Genomic DNA, 16,661 nt, shown 5'->3' with positions numbered 1-16,661 from the left:
CTAAGATGTTAATTCTTTATGGATAATCAAATCCTCACAAACACTTGTGTTATGTATTGATACCAAAATGCTCTTGTCCAGCAAATAGGGACTGAATAAAGGATGATTAGACTGATCCCAGTTCTTCTACAGCCCTTTTGTGTGACCTTGGGAAAGCCACTGTCCCTCTCTGTGTTTATGATTTGCCATTTACCCCCTCAATTCCCCTTTGTCAGTCTTGTCTATTTTAAATACAGAAGTTAGGGATCCAACTGTAATGCAAACAATCAAAACCTCAAAAGAAAGCTGTATGAAGAGGAAATGAATGCTTTTCTGTGGAAAGAGAAAATAATTCAGCAAATGACTGGCATGCTAACAGCTGCATTCAGTGGCATTTGCCACAATACCAGTATTCGTTATCTTAAGCAAAAGCTCGCACTGTAGCACCTCAGGAGGTAAAATACAGAAACCTTTACAGAAACCACAATGCAAAGAACCAGGCAGCAAGACTACAAAAAGGACTTTATTCCAGAATTTTTTAATTCTATTTTAATTCTTAGATTTTTGATTTAATACATGGCTGGGGGAGGTTAAATCTCACAGATACTTTACTTGCATTTTCCCATAGAACTGAGGTGCACATTCTGCTTATCAACGAGCTGTGCTATGCTTTTGCTGCACTACCACAGCTAAAAGCAAGTCTGTTGTTTAAAAGAGAAACACAGTAAGTGATGGTAAAAGACATCTAACAGCCTAGAAACAGCTTCTTCACGTGACCATCAGCTTTTATTCATATAGCCCTACACACCAAGGATAAGTAATGGTGATTTTCCTGCATAAATATGAAGAAAATTCTAAATTTCTCCCTGTTGGATTTCCTGAGGGGAATGTACTAACGCTGATTCCTGTTATGTGCTACTGATTTTTTGATGGTATGGATTATCTGAGAATACACTTTTAAGAAACAGTACTTCTAAAGGATGTGAGTCTTTCGTGATTCAGATCACATACCTGAGAATAACAGAAATAGTACTGAAATGAACTGAAAAATAAAAAACTTAGAAAATATAATGTATATAATAAAAGAAAAAACAACAGCACAGCTGATAGCTTGGTTCCAGAAACCTGATTGTTTAAGTAGTATTAACAAGATAATAAAATTGGTTAGTGCTGGTTTTGATCACAGCTAGTTAAGTGCTTTAGGAATGATAAGAATATTCATCAAAATGCAAATACAAAGGATAGTTTTCAAAATGAGTAACGGTAAACATGAAAAAGAAGCAAGCAGCCAGAAAAAAAAAGAAGTCAACAGGGTCATTAAGGAACATGAATACATTAATAGTGACAGATAAGGCTGGTGTAGCTGAAGGCCTGAATAAGTTGTTTGCCTTAACATTCATGAAAGAATTTGGAGCACATCCCTGAGACCTAAATACATTTTCACAGGGGTGAGTGACATGGTGAATGAAATATGAGACAGACATTTATTATTCCAGAGCTGAAAGAATAGTTCAATAATTAAGACCATTAAAAACTGACATAGCATGCTTAAATTCCAGAGAAAGGTTTGGCCTAACATTGGTAAAATAATTCCAAATGGTAGTGAAAAATATCAAAATAACAACCAAGAACATAGGGAAAGTACATTGTGCCACAAGATGGTATGTGGTGGACTGTAGGGCACCTAGTGAAGAGAGGTCATGCACATATCTGCTAGGAGACTGTGACAAAGCACGAAGTGTAAATAGCTCAGAACACTGCGGCAGATAACATAACTTAGGAACATCAGGTACAGGAAAAAATCTGAAAAGACTAACATGCTTGTTGGAACATCAAAGTAGGAAGTTTAAAAGGATAAAGACAGAGAAGAAATAAATTGCTCTTGGCTTGCTCTTTTCTAGTAGGAAAGATGCTGCAACAGCAGAGAAAGAAATGCTAGAAGAAGAGAGAGTTGAGCCTAGACCTACCAGAAACAAAATGTCTGAGCTGCTGGCTACAAGTTTCTCATTTGCTAGCATGGAGTACAGGACAACTGCTTGTGCTATTTGTACTCTTTTGAGAAATGTCATAGACCTCACTTATCTAGCTTCCAATGAATTGGCTTCAGGAAAGTATAGATAATATATCATAATCACAAGATGAATTTTAGGAAAACACTAGATTTTCTGTTGAAGAAGAAAATTACTCCTGTTCTTTTTATGAATGAGCAAGGTCATCCAGGAGGAATCACTGACCTGACAGTCTTCTGAATCACAGTGCTGAGTTGGATTTGAGTCCCACAGGCTACTTGGCTACTTTTTTTTTTTTTTAATAAAATGAAAAAGCCTCCCATGCACATTTCAGCATGAAAGCCACATAACTCCTTATTCTTTGTACTGATTGCAGCACTTATCCAAGAGAAACATCTGCTAGAGCACAAATTCTGTGGAATAATCTTTTGGTTAACATTCTGTGTTGCCATTATGATTTTTCTTCCCCTAGCCAGATAGCTGTAATAAAAAAATCAAATCAATCTAATGCACTATGATTAAATGTTATCACAATTAAGGAGAAAACTAAGATCGTAAAGACTTCAAGGCTTCTGCAGCGTCCATACCCTGTTGTAGGTGCAGAAGAAGGGACTTGATGCAGATGGAGAAAACTGAAACTTTCCACAGACTCTTGGAATACCAGAAAGATCATATATGACTGACTTTATGTGTAGTAAATGTACCTTTTTGTTACCTAACTGTAAGCTATTTTTCATTGCATTGTATGCAGATGAGATATTTAAGTGAATTATCATCTCCGGCAGTATCCACCAGGATGTTCTAAGATGCTCGTTTCTAGCAGGCAAACAGCAGAATCATACAGAACAGAGAAGGTATGGCTGCTACAGGTCTGCTGTTGCTGTTAAATCCTTTCCCAAATAAAGACTTTGGGTCATTTGGCTACAGGTGTGATTTATTTCAGCTGAGTGCTTATGCAAATCTAACCTACACACAAGAATGAAAATATCTGTAATCATCATGCCTTCTCATATTTTGTAGGAACTTTAAAGGCTGCAGAGCCTGTCCCGTTTACTTGTCCACAGTTACAAGTATAACAGGGACAGCTGGTGGACAACAGCTTTGTGAAGATCTTTCTCTTGTTGTGAACCGTCAGTTTTCAGTAGCTAAATACTTTCCAGGAATGAGGTTCAACACAAGTCTGTGATGAATGTAGCTATCGTTCACTCATTTTCAGTCTCTTCTTCCATTAGAACTTACCCTACACATACTCTTTACTAGTTTTCTATTTCAGTAGAAGTCCTCTTTCAGCTAACAACATTTGCTCTGTGCAGCATGTTGGTATGGCTTTCACTTCTGTGCAATAACTTGAAAGACCTAACTGTATTTTGATATATAAAACTGTCTAGCTTGGCAGGATACTGTACTTTCTATGTCCACCCACATTTCCTGATGTTTTCACCTTGAGTTAGAGCATGCCTTTAAAAAATATTTTTAAATAAATAAATAAAGACACGTTAGAAGAGGGAAGGTGAACAAATAAAGTACTAGTGCTTCTTTACAGCCTCGCACACAAAACATGACCGATGTAGCTCAGAGGAATCAGGAAGCGCCACAGCCGAGCACGCAGGTACATGATTTACGTGAGAGGAACACGCTGTACTTCCTAGTGCCCTGATTTATGTGAGATGTAAATTGTGTGGGGATGCTACACCAGCACGTGGCCTATCTGAAGGAAAAGACAACAAAATATAAAGCCTCTCCCACAGTGAACTAGCAAATTTAAACGAGCCTCTTTTGCCTGTTGCTATAGTTACCAGCTGCAGTAAGTGCATTTTACAGAAATTTCAGGCAAAAGCTATACGAATTGTTTATGTAATCATATTTTATATGTACACAGATCTCCACCTTAATAAAAAGAAGTCAGTGTATCACAGGAGAGATGTGTGCTTTACTGGCTGCATTAGCAGAACAGATGTAATACCTGACTAGTATTAATAAAGCAAGAGACTGAATTTTCACTATGAATTTTTAAGTTACGGCACATCATTACTGCTGGTGTATCTGTTCTGGGATGTGAAATAGAGCATTCTGACCATAGGACTGTCAGTCAAACACATCCGCCAGCATTAAATTCATTTGTAAAACATGATAAATTTTATTTATCTTAAATGGTAAATATTTTCCAAAATCAAAAATATTATTGTATAATCATAGAGCTTAGGGAAAATAAAAGTCCTTCTAAAGGGACATCTACAGCCTGAAACCTTAGGAATGTCCTCAGAACATACAATAATCAGTCAGATATAACTGATCTAGCTCTAGATCCTTCTGCTTACATCTAAGATGCAAAATTGGAAAGTTACAGCTATTTGCCTTCTGAAATTGAAATGCAGTTTTAACTAACTTCTTTTCAGCATTGTAAGAGATTTAAAACATTGTACATTACCAAAAAAAAAAATCTAATGAGAAGTTTTTTTAAAGTTTTTTTTAAACCTTCTGCTAAAGTATTTCAATACAAAATTTGGAATAGAGAATAAAGCATACCAGGCTTAGCTTTATTTACAGCAATGGTTTTAGTAAAAAGTTAGATAAAACACTCTCCAAAACAGCTTTTGGGGCAGCTCACACTCCAGTTTTAATTCTCTGCACATCCAGTGTTGTCACTTTGTTATGTGGTTGGGTTTGGGCTTGTTTTGTTCTTACCACTTGCTGACACAGTTTCCAGGTAAGCATCTCACTGATTGTTAATGATCTCATCATCATTTAATTGCTTGTATTTCTTTTTTAAAGAAATTAAACTAGTACACAGGTCAAAAGGTTGTCTTGCTGCTCTGGTTAGCAAGAACATGAACCATCACAGTCCTGTGAAGGACTCAAGAAGTCCTGACTCTGAAGAAGTTCATCATCTCCTTAACCAAACCATACCCAACTTCCATTGATAAACAAAAGAGCATGCATTGATTATGTGTATATCTAAGGAGACAAAGCAGCCTGCTTTCTGCTAATTAATTTTTTTAATTTTTTTAGTGTTTGTTATTCTGGTCTGACTGTTTCGTCAATCTCTTTAGTGAGGTACTATGGGAATTCTGTTAAAGTCTGTTTTTTCCTATTCCATTTGAAAACACCAATTCTTTTCCCTAATTATGACCCTAATAGTTAACATTGCCAGAAAAAAAAAAAATCTGATTTCTACTAAACGACATTGCATTTGTGCCTCCTAAAATAACCTTAGAAGTTTTTTTGTCTGGCTTTGTGTTAAAACACCTGGGGTTATTTTTTCTCTATTAGTTACTTGATTAGTTTCCACCCTGAATAAACATTTATATATTTATCTGAGCATAAATATATTTATCAGAAATAATATTATCAGAGTATAACCCCTTACGCTATATGAGTTTAAATTGTAGGGGTCATCCTTTTAGAGGGAAAAAGATTAGGTATTTAAGGAAAAATACAGAGAATTTTAGAATAATCTAAGTGTACAGTAGTACACTATTCCGCAAATGTCACAGAGGGAAAATAAAAGTAATAGATGCTAGTGGCAAAAATCCATTCAGTATGTTTCCAATGGATTTTTATTTACTAGAGCTGGAAATGAAAAATTGCAAAGTTTTTCATGAAATTTTACATTTCCTAAAAATCATACTAACAAAAATATTTAAACATTTGACACAAACATTATGATGAATAGTTTGAAAGTAATGCTTTTTGGAAATTTTGTTTCTTTTAGAGGGCAAATACAATTTGTATTTGGTACTGCATTCAGAGTATGCCTGTGATGGGTCCTACCTGGCTGGCATTTGGGAGATTATTAGACTGCTGTTCTGAACCAGTTTCTCATAAACAGCTTTAATGCTTTACACATCCTCTCCACCACTAGCGCCCTTCTGCTGAAGGAAGCTCATCTCTGCCAATGCAGGAGTGAGAGAAGTCTTCACTGCATGCTCTTGATCAAGGTCATTTGTATAAGCCACCCACCTTATAAAGTGCAGCAGCTGATAACACGTCTTATTTAAAACTAGCACATCATTTCCAGTAATGAAACAAAAGATTTTTAAAGTATATATTCTTTTGCCAGTTCCCCACGCCTCTTCCTCCTCCTTACTTTGTATGTGGATGTTTCTAGTGCCCTGCTGTTATGGTACTTGGAATGTTGGTCTAGAAATGGATCTGACTTACATGTGGAAGAAGAAATTTATGCTATGAAGACAAAGACGACACAATTTAAAATTAAAAAAAAAAAAAAATCAACAGCATTTCCCCTACAGTTTTTCTTTAAATGCATCAGGTAGGGAGGAAATTTTGACAAATGGTATTGGTAGCAACCAATGGCAGATACATACAGAAGAACAGAATTAACAATATTATACAAAGTCTTGTTGAAATAGCATTATTACAGTAGCAAAACTACGAGAGTACATTTCCTTGTTATAAGAAGGCACATCATAATTTAAGCTCACTATCCAACCTATAATGCAATTATATTCTAGGAATCAAAACACCCTATGAAACATAATGCAAGGTAGATTCTGAGAATGCTTCCCCCGCTAGCTATTTTTGGTATTAGGTTGGGAAGGTGTATTTCACTATAACAAAGGGCCCTTATACAGATTATCGGATCTCATCATACAGATCATCGGTTCCTATCACAGCATTTTACGTACTATAGTACACATTTATCAGAGTGAAAGATAATTTCCTCCATGCCTTTCCTATAATTTCCCCATAATATTTAAGTAATTTCAGACAAGTCTTCCCACTAAAATAGAAATATAGACAAGGAAAATTCTGTACAGTGCTAACAAAATAATTATTGGTTTGTTCAAATTGCACTCAGTGAAGGAAGACAAATACAGAAGACATTCAAACTTGAAAACAGGAAAATAACATTCTCAACCAGTAGGATTTAGCTTGCATTAAAATGCTGAAATTGATTTGTCATTAGGAGTAAAAATATAAGTACTTCATATACCTAATGGGAAGCAACAGAAGTCAATGTTCATCTGTGCATTTTTTTATTTTTCTAAGCAAATTCTTTATTGATTGGGAAGAAATTGCAATTTAAAAAGTGGAAGAAATTCATTTACTTTATCACTTTACTATTCAGCAAACAGCAAGGGTAAGCCTGGTGTACATGGTCGAGGAGCCAGAATAAAAATTATTATAATAGAATGTCCACATAAACAGATACACTGATATAACAACCTAAATCTGATTAATTCAGCTGCTCTCTCTGAATTTAATTATTTTAATTAAAATCATCAAGAATCTACCCATCACAAGAAAATTACTGGCTTGTTTCTTCACATCCAAAGAAGACACAAAGCTTCACGACTGGGAAGCAATGCGTTGCTACAGAATGCAATACTACAAAGAATAACACGGTTGCTTATGAAACCACACAAAGCATAGAAATGGAACATAAGACAGACATATTGGAATGGTATATGCTTGAGGTAGTCATGTGTCGTGCAGTGCATTTCCCCTTAATCATGTAGCATGAAGTAAGTACTTTAAAGACCAAGAAAAACAATTAGACGCAAGTAGAAGAAGTGCTTTCAGCAACTCCTGCCATCCCATTTTAAGGTCAAAGACTGTCTGTCTTTCCAAGCAAGATCTAGGCTTGCAGTACCTTATTATTTTTCTGCATGTTTTTATCTTGCTTTTTCTCTGGTATCAATGCATTGGGACCTATAGTTAATACAAGACATGCCTGCCTTGTGATGCCATCTGCCATCAAATCCACCAGATTTTGGATAGATTTTAATGCACCTTTCTTTACAGTTCTATTTCTAAAATGAGCATTGAAGATTGTCAGCTTCTTATCATGACACGGAACTCAGAAACAAAAAAAGGAAGGGTTGGTGGGTTTTGGTTTGTTTGTTGTGGTTTTTTGTTTTGTTTTGTTTTTGTTCGTTTACCACGTGGCAAGTTAAATGTTCAGAGTAAGCATACGAAGGAGAATTGAGGACCCAGTCTTCCAGTTGAAGCACAGAGAAACCTAGTTTAAAAAGAAGAAGAATGGCTTCCTCTTAAATTCAAAAGAATAACCATATTCACAGTTAGTATACATAGTTCATTATTTAGTAGAGCAGCAGTAATCATCTTTGGATGCACTCCCAAGCTGACTGCTTGTAGGAAAATACAGATGTATCCATAATGCAGACTGACTCTTTCAGTACTCATTGGCTATTCCTACCCTAAACAGCAACTGGCTTTATTTCTGCTGTAAAATAGCTGTAAGAAATAGATGTGCATATATTCCCATTGCTGGTGGTGAATGTCGGCTTGGATCTGCTTTGTTCAGTTTTTTTATTTGCTTTTTTTAATATACAATTAAACTCTGCCTTGACTCATTTATGCATCTCTTATGAAACTAAAAACTGATGAAGTAACAAAGCAAACACCATCACAGGTAAGACAGATTACATTTCCTTCAGAATTTTCCCTTGGGCACACTTAAAATTACTCAGCTCATTACAAGTGAATACAGTAAATTAGATTTAGTTTTCTGACCCACGTGGCACAAGCTGTAGTTTCACTTATGAGAGTGCTGCCAGGCCTGCAAACATCATCTGCTTCTGAGAAAGCAAGCAGTGCTGGCTGGTTTCATCTCACACATGAAAAAATAAAATCCTTTTTACCATTTGCACCATATTAGAATGGCCTTAAAGAAAAACAGAAGTATGCTTTAGAGAGGAAATTTGAAGAGAAAATAACAGCAACAACGTCAGCCTGCAGAAGAAAGATTCATATGAAAACCTACATGGGGAAGAGATGAGAGCAGAGTGCAGAACTGGCCATCACTCAAGGACCTTGGAGAGCTGGAAGGCACAGCAGTGAGGTGACAGAGGGTGACGGGAGGGAATCAAGACAGGAATTCATTTGTTCAAGGAAATATCACAGGACAGCCTGAGCTAAGTTTATTTTCTAATTGCACAGCATGAAAATACTGTCTGTGCCAGTCACGTAGCTCAGAGAGCAGGTAGGGCAAAACTGCGTTTGTGAAAGAGGAAAACTATCACCAAGAGGTGGTGGTGGTTTTTGGTTTTGTTTGTTTATTGTTTTTTAGCTTGGCTTGGGCTTTGTTTTCCTTTGTTTTGCTTGTTACATACCCTTTTCCTAGAAAAAACATGGGGGAAAAAAACAGAAAGGAAGCATGGAATATATTTGTGCAAACATGATCTTCTCTGTTTCTTCAATGCCATCTGACGTGGTGGCCAATGGTCACTCCCTTTAACGCATCAATCTGACTAGGGGGCTGAGAAGGCTGCTCCTGTAATGTTTTCAGCTCACTATTTCATCAACATCTGAAAGCTGGCAAGAAAACTACAGCATAGCCTAGAAAAAGGGCAAAAGAAGTGAATAAAGTGGAAAAATAACGAAGAAAACAAACGTGGAACATGCTTCAAAGACAGGGGAAACTAGCAGTTAGGATTACAGCTTGTGCAAATATTTGCTAAGTAACACACTGGTTTGAAGACAAATGTGCTGAGGTAGAAGAGCTGGATATGGTTATAATGGGAAAAGTTTCTGATGCACACAGTCTGTGCAAAATGTTTTTATGTTTTCTTGAGGAAATTGTATGCAACAAATAAACTGTCAAAATCTCCAAAACTGGTGCAGGGTGGAATCGACGGGCTCAGGACAGAACAGGGGTTTAAAACGTTCCATTGTTAACTGTGCAGGCTAAAGCATCGATTTGAACTCTCTTGGTATTTAAAATAGAAATTAAACACTACAAGACTCTGTACCGCAACTAACCCTCTATGGAATGTATATGATCAGTTCATACGTGTTCCTTGTGTAAGGGGAGCCAAGCTTCCTTCCCTTCTCACTTAAACATTAAACCTTGTCCTGGTGAGATGATCATTGCTCTTCACATCCTTCAGAGATGTTCAGCAGGAGGTGACTGCCATGGGACACGACCACAGCACCAGCTCCCCTCATTGGTAACCAGCTGGATATGCCAGGCCAGGCTATATCCATTGCACGTGGTCCACTGCCTGGGAGAGTTGAGCCATTTCCCTTGGTGACCGCCTAAAGGGAAATTTCCTTGAAAGCATTTATGGGCTGTGGACTAAGATTTCTTTAATCATAGTTGTATACATACATAATCCTATTTGGATACAGGTGATTATGGACATGAATAGCAGTGTCACTTCCTGCACAGAGAGCAGCTGGGACATATTTTGGCATCTTACAGAAGTACAGTAGCCTGAGATATACCTACTCCCTTCAGTCCTGAGTCAAACCTTACCAAAATTTATTCTATCTTTAAGGGCTTTCACTTGCTAGATGTTGACATCATATTCAGATATTGCACCAATCCCAACTGTGCTGCAGTGTGAAGAGTGCAGCAGGAGATCCTGACTGTGGGCTGTTTGGACTGTTATTCCTTCCACTGCTACCATCTCTAACCTCACAGGAGGAAACTGAGACAACACCATAATACCGTGCCACTTAACATGGCAACATTAGTCACAGCTATTTACCCCCCAGAGAAATAAACTGGGTGGAAGGACAGTACATGGTCAGATACTCTGCAGAGTATCTTCTGTTTGAGAATATCAAAAAAGGGTTTTGGAAAGCTTTAGAAGCACTGAGCATTAGCCCACTTCAGTTCAGATAGAAGGTAATCTGCCAGCCAAACACAAACTTGAACCTGTGGTATTTCTCTCCCAAGCTGCAATGAGCTGTGGGCATATCAGGGAATAACACTTCCTTTAAAAATAGCCCCATGGGGAGACTCTGAGGGTCAAGAATGTGCTAATGTGATAAATACCTGTGACAAACATGCTTCACTCGATTAAACAAGCACACCAAACCTGGAGAAGTGTTTGAACAAAAGTGCTTATTTTGAAATAAGCTTTTGAAGGGAAGATCTGAAAGACTTTGAGAACTCTCAATAAAGTGGTACTTGTGTTCTACCGCTGCTTTTAAGTTTTAATGTTCTGCTGACAGATTAAGGCCTACTAGAGTTGGTTAAAATGGCCTGGTCATTTAACAAAAATCACACAAATGCATCACACACAGTGTGACACAAGTACTGTGGTCAGCAGATGATGAAACCTGCCCGTGGAGCCCCACAGGGCAGTAGTCAATCACAAGTGTCAGTCCAAAGCAGCTAGAAACAGCACGACTAGGAAGCTGAAAGTAGTTTTAACACTTTGTTGATGTTTCTGTATAATCCACAGCCACACATGTAAAAATGAGGAAAGAGCAACTACTTGTGCTAAACAGCAGACAGCTAGTGCAACTGGATAGTTGGTTCACCCAGTAAAGTAAGAAATCTGCTTGTCCAGGACATAAGGAGGAACTCTGAGATGAGGAGCTTCGCACTACTGAGCAATGAGAAGTCCAACACCTCCAGCCTGTTTCCAGCACACAACCTGGAAAAGCACCTTTTTGAGTTTCCTCAATATCTCACATTATCTAGCCTGTTACATATTTCAGCAATGAAAGCTTAGTCTCCCAGAGGCATTTGTAATATTACAAGTATTCGGACAGTGGTGCTAGGAGCAGCACTGAAATGGTGCAACACACACATTAACTTCCTTCTCCTTCATTTCTCTTTCCACCCCCAGGGGATCAATACGGTGGTTGGTTACATACTACCCAACCCCTGACCTATCAAAATTGCTAACCTTCTCCATTTTGCTTTCTTTTATCCTTTCTTTTTAATAAACTTAAAAACCAACAGGTGTCATCTAAGCAGACTGCTCAGTCAAGGATTTATTTTTTTAATGAATAGGCCAATACAATAAAATTCTGTAATTGTGTTATAGTTGCAGGTTCAGCCAAAGCTTCTGGCTTTTTATTACAAAAATCCCAATTTGTGATAATTGTTATACTCTGAATAAGATTTTTAATGAAAGAGGAAGATTGAAGTCAAAGGGGTACTATTAAAAGCACACTTTTAAGCCACATTGAACTAAGATATCTACACAAAATATTTTTTGCAGATCCTGCCTTAGCAGATGCAGGGGTACTAATTTCAATGGCAACAATTACATCTGTTTACAGTGTCATTTTTACATCTACCCACAGAGCACATCTGTAGCTTTAAAACTGCTAGCTCAGATACCAATGTGAGCTAACAGGACCAACCCAGGGCACTGGCTATTAAAGCAGTTGGTTGCTCAGCTGCTGCAGCTACCCTGGCTACAGGTACACTAGAAAGTAAGAATAAAACTCCATCAGGCAAATCATCAGAAGCTGTAATAGCACATTTGATTGCCCTCAGTCATCTGCTAAGGAAACCTTCTTACATCCAGGCTGTTACCAACTGCTGCTTATATTGAGAGTGGAACTCACAAGGGATCATCCAGGCAGACCATCCATTACACCAGCTCATCAGCCCTTAGCTCAGACTTCCCAGGTTTTTAAGTCTTTGCAACAAGTGCAGTCTATAAAATTCCTTCTCACATCACTACACTCACAGCTAACTAGAAACAAAGATAGGAGGGAATGTGCTGCTAGTTTCTGGACGTAGAAGACACATAATTACAGACTGGTACAAGAATAGGCTCAGCTAACTCCTGCCCTCCTTACCTTCCTCAGTGTTGATCAATACCTGTATTAATTGTATGACTCTTGATCCTCCCTTAACTAGTTTAGATATCACTCCAAAAAGTTGACTTCCAAATACAGCAAAAAGGTTTTAAGGATCCGTAATCCATCCTTGAAAACAAGGAAGATCTTTTTAGAAAATAGGTGGATAACCCAGAACACTCACATTAAAAATAACATGTCAAAATACTGATCTTTCAACTCCAATTACTACCACCCTGGTATTAACAATGATTTATATTACCATTTTTTTTGTTTGTTTGTTTTAAAGCAGTTTTAAAACAAAGATATTGAAAATTCCTCCTTCTCAGAAATTCTGAAAATTATGCTTTCATTTTATCATTAAACAGACAAACAAAAAAAGAGCCCTGCATAACGCTGTTTCAAATTGCACCATGCAGAAATCACGTCCGGCCTATAAAACATTAACCTACCGGTTTCAGATCAGTTTCCGTTTTAATCCTCAGTGTTTGTATGTTTCCAACAGATTTTACGCTTGCAGGGAAAAAAACACTACACATCAGTAAATGATGCAAAATGTTGCCTTAAAAAGCTTCCAGCCAGCTGGCAAAATTCCTTCGCACCGGAAGAAAAAAAAAAATCTGACACATAACAACATACTGCTGCTAACAAGCCTGCTGCAACGTAGAATTATCATTTTGACAACATACATAGACATTGTTATTTAATTCCATATAACAAAGGACAAAGGCTAGACTTATTTCAGGTCTCCCTTACCTTGGAATAAGAAACAGGCACCTTGCAGCATTGATTGCTCCTCTAATCAAGTCACATCAGCAGAAGTTATGCAGTAGCTTTTTTTTTTTGAGCCAAAGTTAATTTCATTGAGCTCTGTGTGTGTGTGTGTGTAGTATTTTTCCAGATCTATGATGTTGAGTAGGAAATCGGGGAAGGGGAGCAGGAAACCTGCGTGGATGAGCAAGGAGCTAATCGATAAGATCAAAGGGAATCGATAAGATCAAAGGGTAGAGGAAGGTCTATGAAATGTGGAAAAAGGGCTTGTCCTCTTGGGAAGAGTATAGAAGTGTTGCCAGGGCCTGCAGGGATGCGATGAGGAAGGCTAAAGCCCACCTAGAGATGAGGCTTGCAAAAGAGATAAAAGATGATAAGAAGGTTTTTTTTTTAAGTATGTAAACAGTAAAAGGAAGACTAGGGATAATGTAGGTCCCTTGCTGAACGAGGGGGGTGTCCTGGTAACGGGAGATACCGAGAAGGCGGAGATACTGAATGTTTTCTTTGCTTCAGTCTTTGCTTCAAGGACTCCCCCCCGGGACTCCTCGACCCTGGTGGGGGAGAAAGGGGCTGGGAAATGGAGGGCTCCCCCGTGGTTGACCTGAGGGTAGTTGGGGAGCGCCTGAGTGGGCTCAACGCACACAAATCCATGGGTCCCGATAGGATGCATCCACATGTGCTAAGGGAGTTGGCAGAGGTGATCGCCGAACTGCTCTTTATCATCTTTTAAAGGTCCTGGAGAACAGGAGAGGTGCCTGAAGACTGGAAGACAGCCAATGTCACTCCGGTCTTCAAGAAGGGCAAGAAGGAGGATCCGGGAAGCTACAGGCCAGTCAGTCTCACCTCTGTCCCTGAAAAGGTGTTGGAACAACTCGTTCTGGATGTTATCTCCAAGCAATTAGAAGAGAAGAATGTTACGAGTAGTAGTCAGCATGGATTCACCAAGGGGAAGTAGTGCTTGACCAACCTCGTTGCCTTCTATGATGACATCACCAGCTGGGTAGATGGGGGGAGAACAGTGGATGTCACCTACCTTGACTTTAGCAAGGCTTTCGATGCTGTCTCCCATGACATCCCGATAGCAAAGCTGAGAAAGTGTGGGAGAGAGGAGTGGACAGTAAGGTGGGTTGAGAACTGGCTGACTGGCCGAGCTCAGAGGGTGGTGATCGGTGGCACAGAGTCCGGCTGGAGACCTGTGACTAGCGGTGTTCCCCAGGGGTCAGTGCTGGGTCCAGTCCTGTTCAACATCTTCATCGACGGCCTTGACGAAGGAATAGTGTCTGCCCTCAGCAAGTACGCCGATGACACAAAGCTGGGAGGAGTGGCTGACACGCCAGAAGGCTGTGCTGCCGTTCAGCGAGACCTGGACCTGCTGGAGAGATGGGCAGGAAGAAACCAAATGAGGTTTAATAAGAGCAAGTGTAGAGTCCTGCACCTGGGAAGGAACAACCACACGTATCACTACAGGCTGGGGGACGACCTACTGGAGAGGAGCTCTGAGGAGGACCTGGGGGTCCTGGTGGACGACAGGTTGACCATGAGCCAGCAGTGTGCCCTGGTGGCCAAGAGGGCCAAGGGGATCCTGGCGTGCATTAAAAGGAGCACGGCCAGCAGGTCAAGGGAGGTGATCCTCCCCTTCTACTCCACCCTGGTCAGGCCTCACCTGGAGTACTGTGTCCAGTTCTGGGCTCCCCGGTACAAAAAAGACAGGGAACTCCTGGAAGGAGTCCAGCGGAGGGCCACAAAGATGATACGGGGCCTGAAGCATCTTCCCTGTGAGGAAAGGCTGCGAGACCTGGGTCTGTTCAGCCTGGAGAAGAGAAGACTGAGAGGGGATCTTATCAATGTGTATAAATACCTGAGGCGTGGGAGACAGAGGGATTTCGCCAACCTCTTTTCAGTGGTTTGTGGGGACAGGACAAGGGGCAATGGCCACAAGATGGAGCACAGGAAGTTCCGCACCAGCATGCGAAAGAACTTCTTCACGGTGAGGGTGACGGAGCACTGGAACAGGCTGCCCAGGGAGGTTGTGGAGTCTCCCTCTCTGGAGATATTCAAGGCACGTCTGGATGCCTACCTGGGCAGCCTGCTCTAAGGAGCCTGCTTTGGCAGGGGGGTTGGACACCTTGGACACGATGATCTTTTGAGGTCCCTTCCAACCCCTTCGATTCTGTGATTTGGAATAACTGCAAACTCCAAAGGGAGGAAAAAAAAGTCCTACTACTGTCAGGCTTTGTTTCTTTTGCAAATCAAGCGAATAACCTGGACAACTATAAGGCTGCCAGCCTTACAGCAATCACTGAAGTAACAATGATATGGGCCTCATAATTAAATGAAATACCAATCAACATGATTTGTGGAATACAAATTTCATCATTACAACTTTGAGAACACAAGATTTCTTGATTAAGGTGTTGTAGCATCAGTGTAGTACAATTATACAGCTATAAGAACTGAGCAACAGATCTTAGTATCACAGATCTGTATGGAAGTAACCATTGGTAGGTTTTAAAATTGTAGTACAAGGAAGTGAAGTGATTTTACTTCTGTGATCCTGCTAGAAACCTGAATCCTTGGCTTTGTGCTGCTCAGCAACAATAAAGAGACAGGGAAAAGGTTAAAGACAAAGCTCAAAGTTGCCAAGAGAATAAATAGTGGAAAGGCCAGACAAAGAATAAACTGGATCATCAGTGTCCCAGACAAGCCATAGGGTAAACTACATTGCACATTAAGGGCAAAACAAGGCAAGTCTAAGAACAACAGGCTATACACACAGGCTAGGAAAATAATATCCTGCAAGCGATTTTGCAGCTGCTTAAACATTTCTTGAAACTAAGTATTTTCTTTAACTTTCTTTGACAGCTATGCTAGAACACATTCAGGAACTAGTTTCTAATTTAGGAGGCAGGGAAAGTTCCCAGAGGAAAGATCATTAGTCATCACTGTAGCATAAAATACCTTTAAGAAAAGTTTAATAAGTTTAAAAAATAAGAACTTTAAGGAAAAAAATAAGGAAAATATTTACACAGAGCAGAAAACGCAAACGTAACCTACAAGCAAAATACAATACTAAGATGAAAGATGAGCCCACATCTCATTTTGGTCAACAGTTCCTTCAGTTCCTTTCCTTCATATTTAAACATACCAGTTGCAGCATTGAAAGCAGAAGATGAATATTTTAACTTGTACCTTACCCGACTTAAAACTGAATTTTAAAAAGGGAGATAAGCTTTTTTTTTTTTTTTTTAAAAAAAAGCGAAGCCAGCTTTAAGATGAATTGCAAGAGAAAGAAATACTATGTACACATCATGAAGGCAGCTCACTCAAGGAAAATCATGGTTTTGAAAAGATAAAAGAAGAACAACA

Source organism: Anser cygnoides, chromosome 12, assembly GCF_040182565.1.
Source record: "Anser cygnoides isolate HZ-2024a breed goose chromosome 12, Taihu_goose_T2T_genome, whole genome shotgun sequence".
In the NCBI taxonomy this organism is placed as follows: domain Eukaryota; kingdom Metazoa; phylum Chordata; class Aves; order Anseriformes; family Anatidae; genus Anser; species Anser cygnoides.
The sequence above is the reverse complement of the archived record's forward strand: the minus strand, read 5'-3'. Positions refer to the sequence as shown.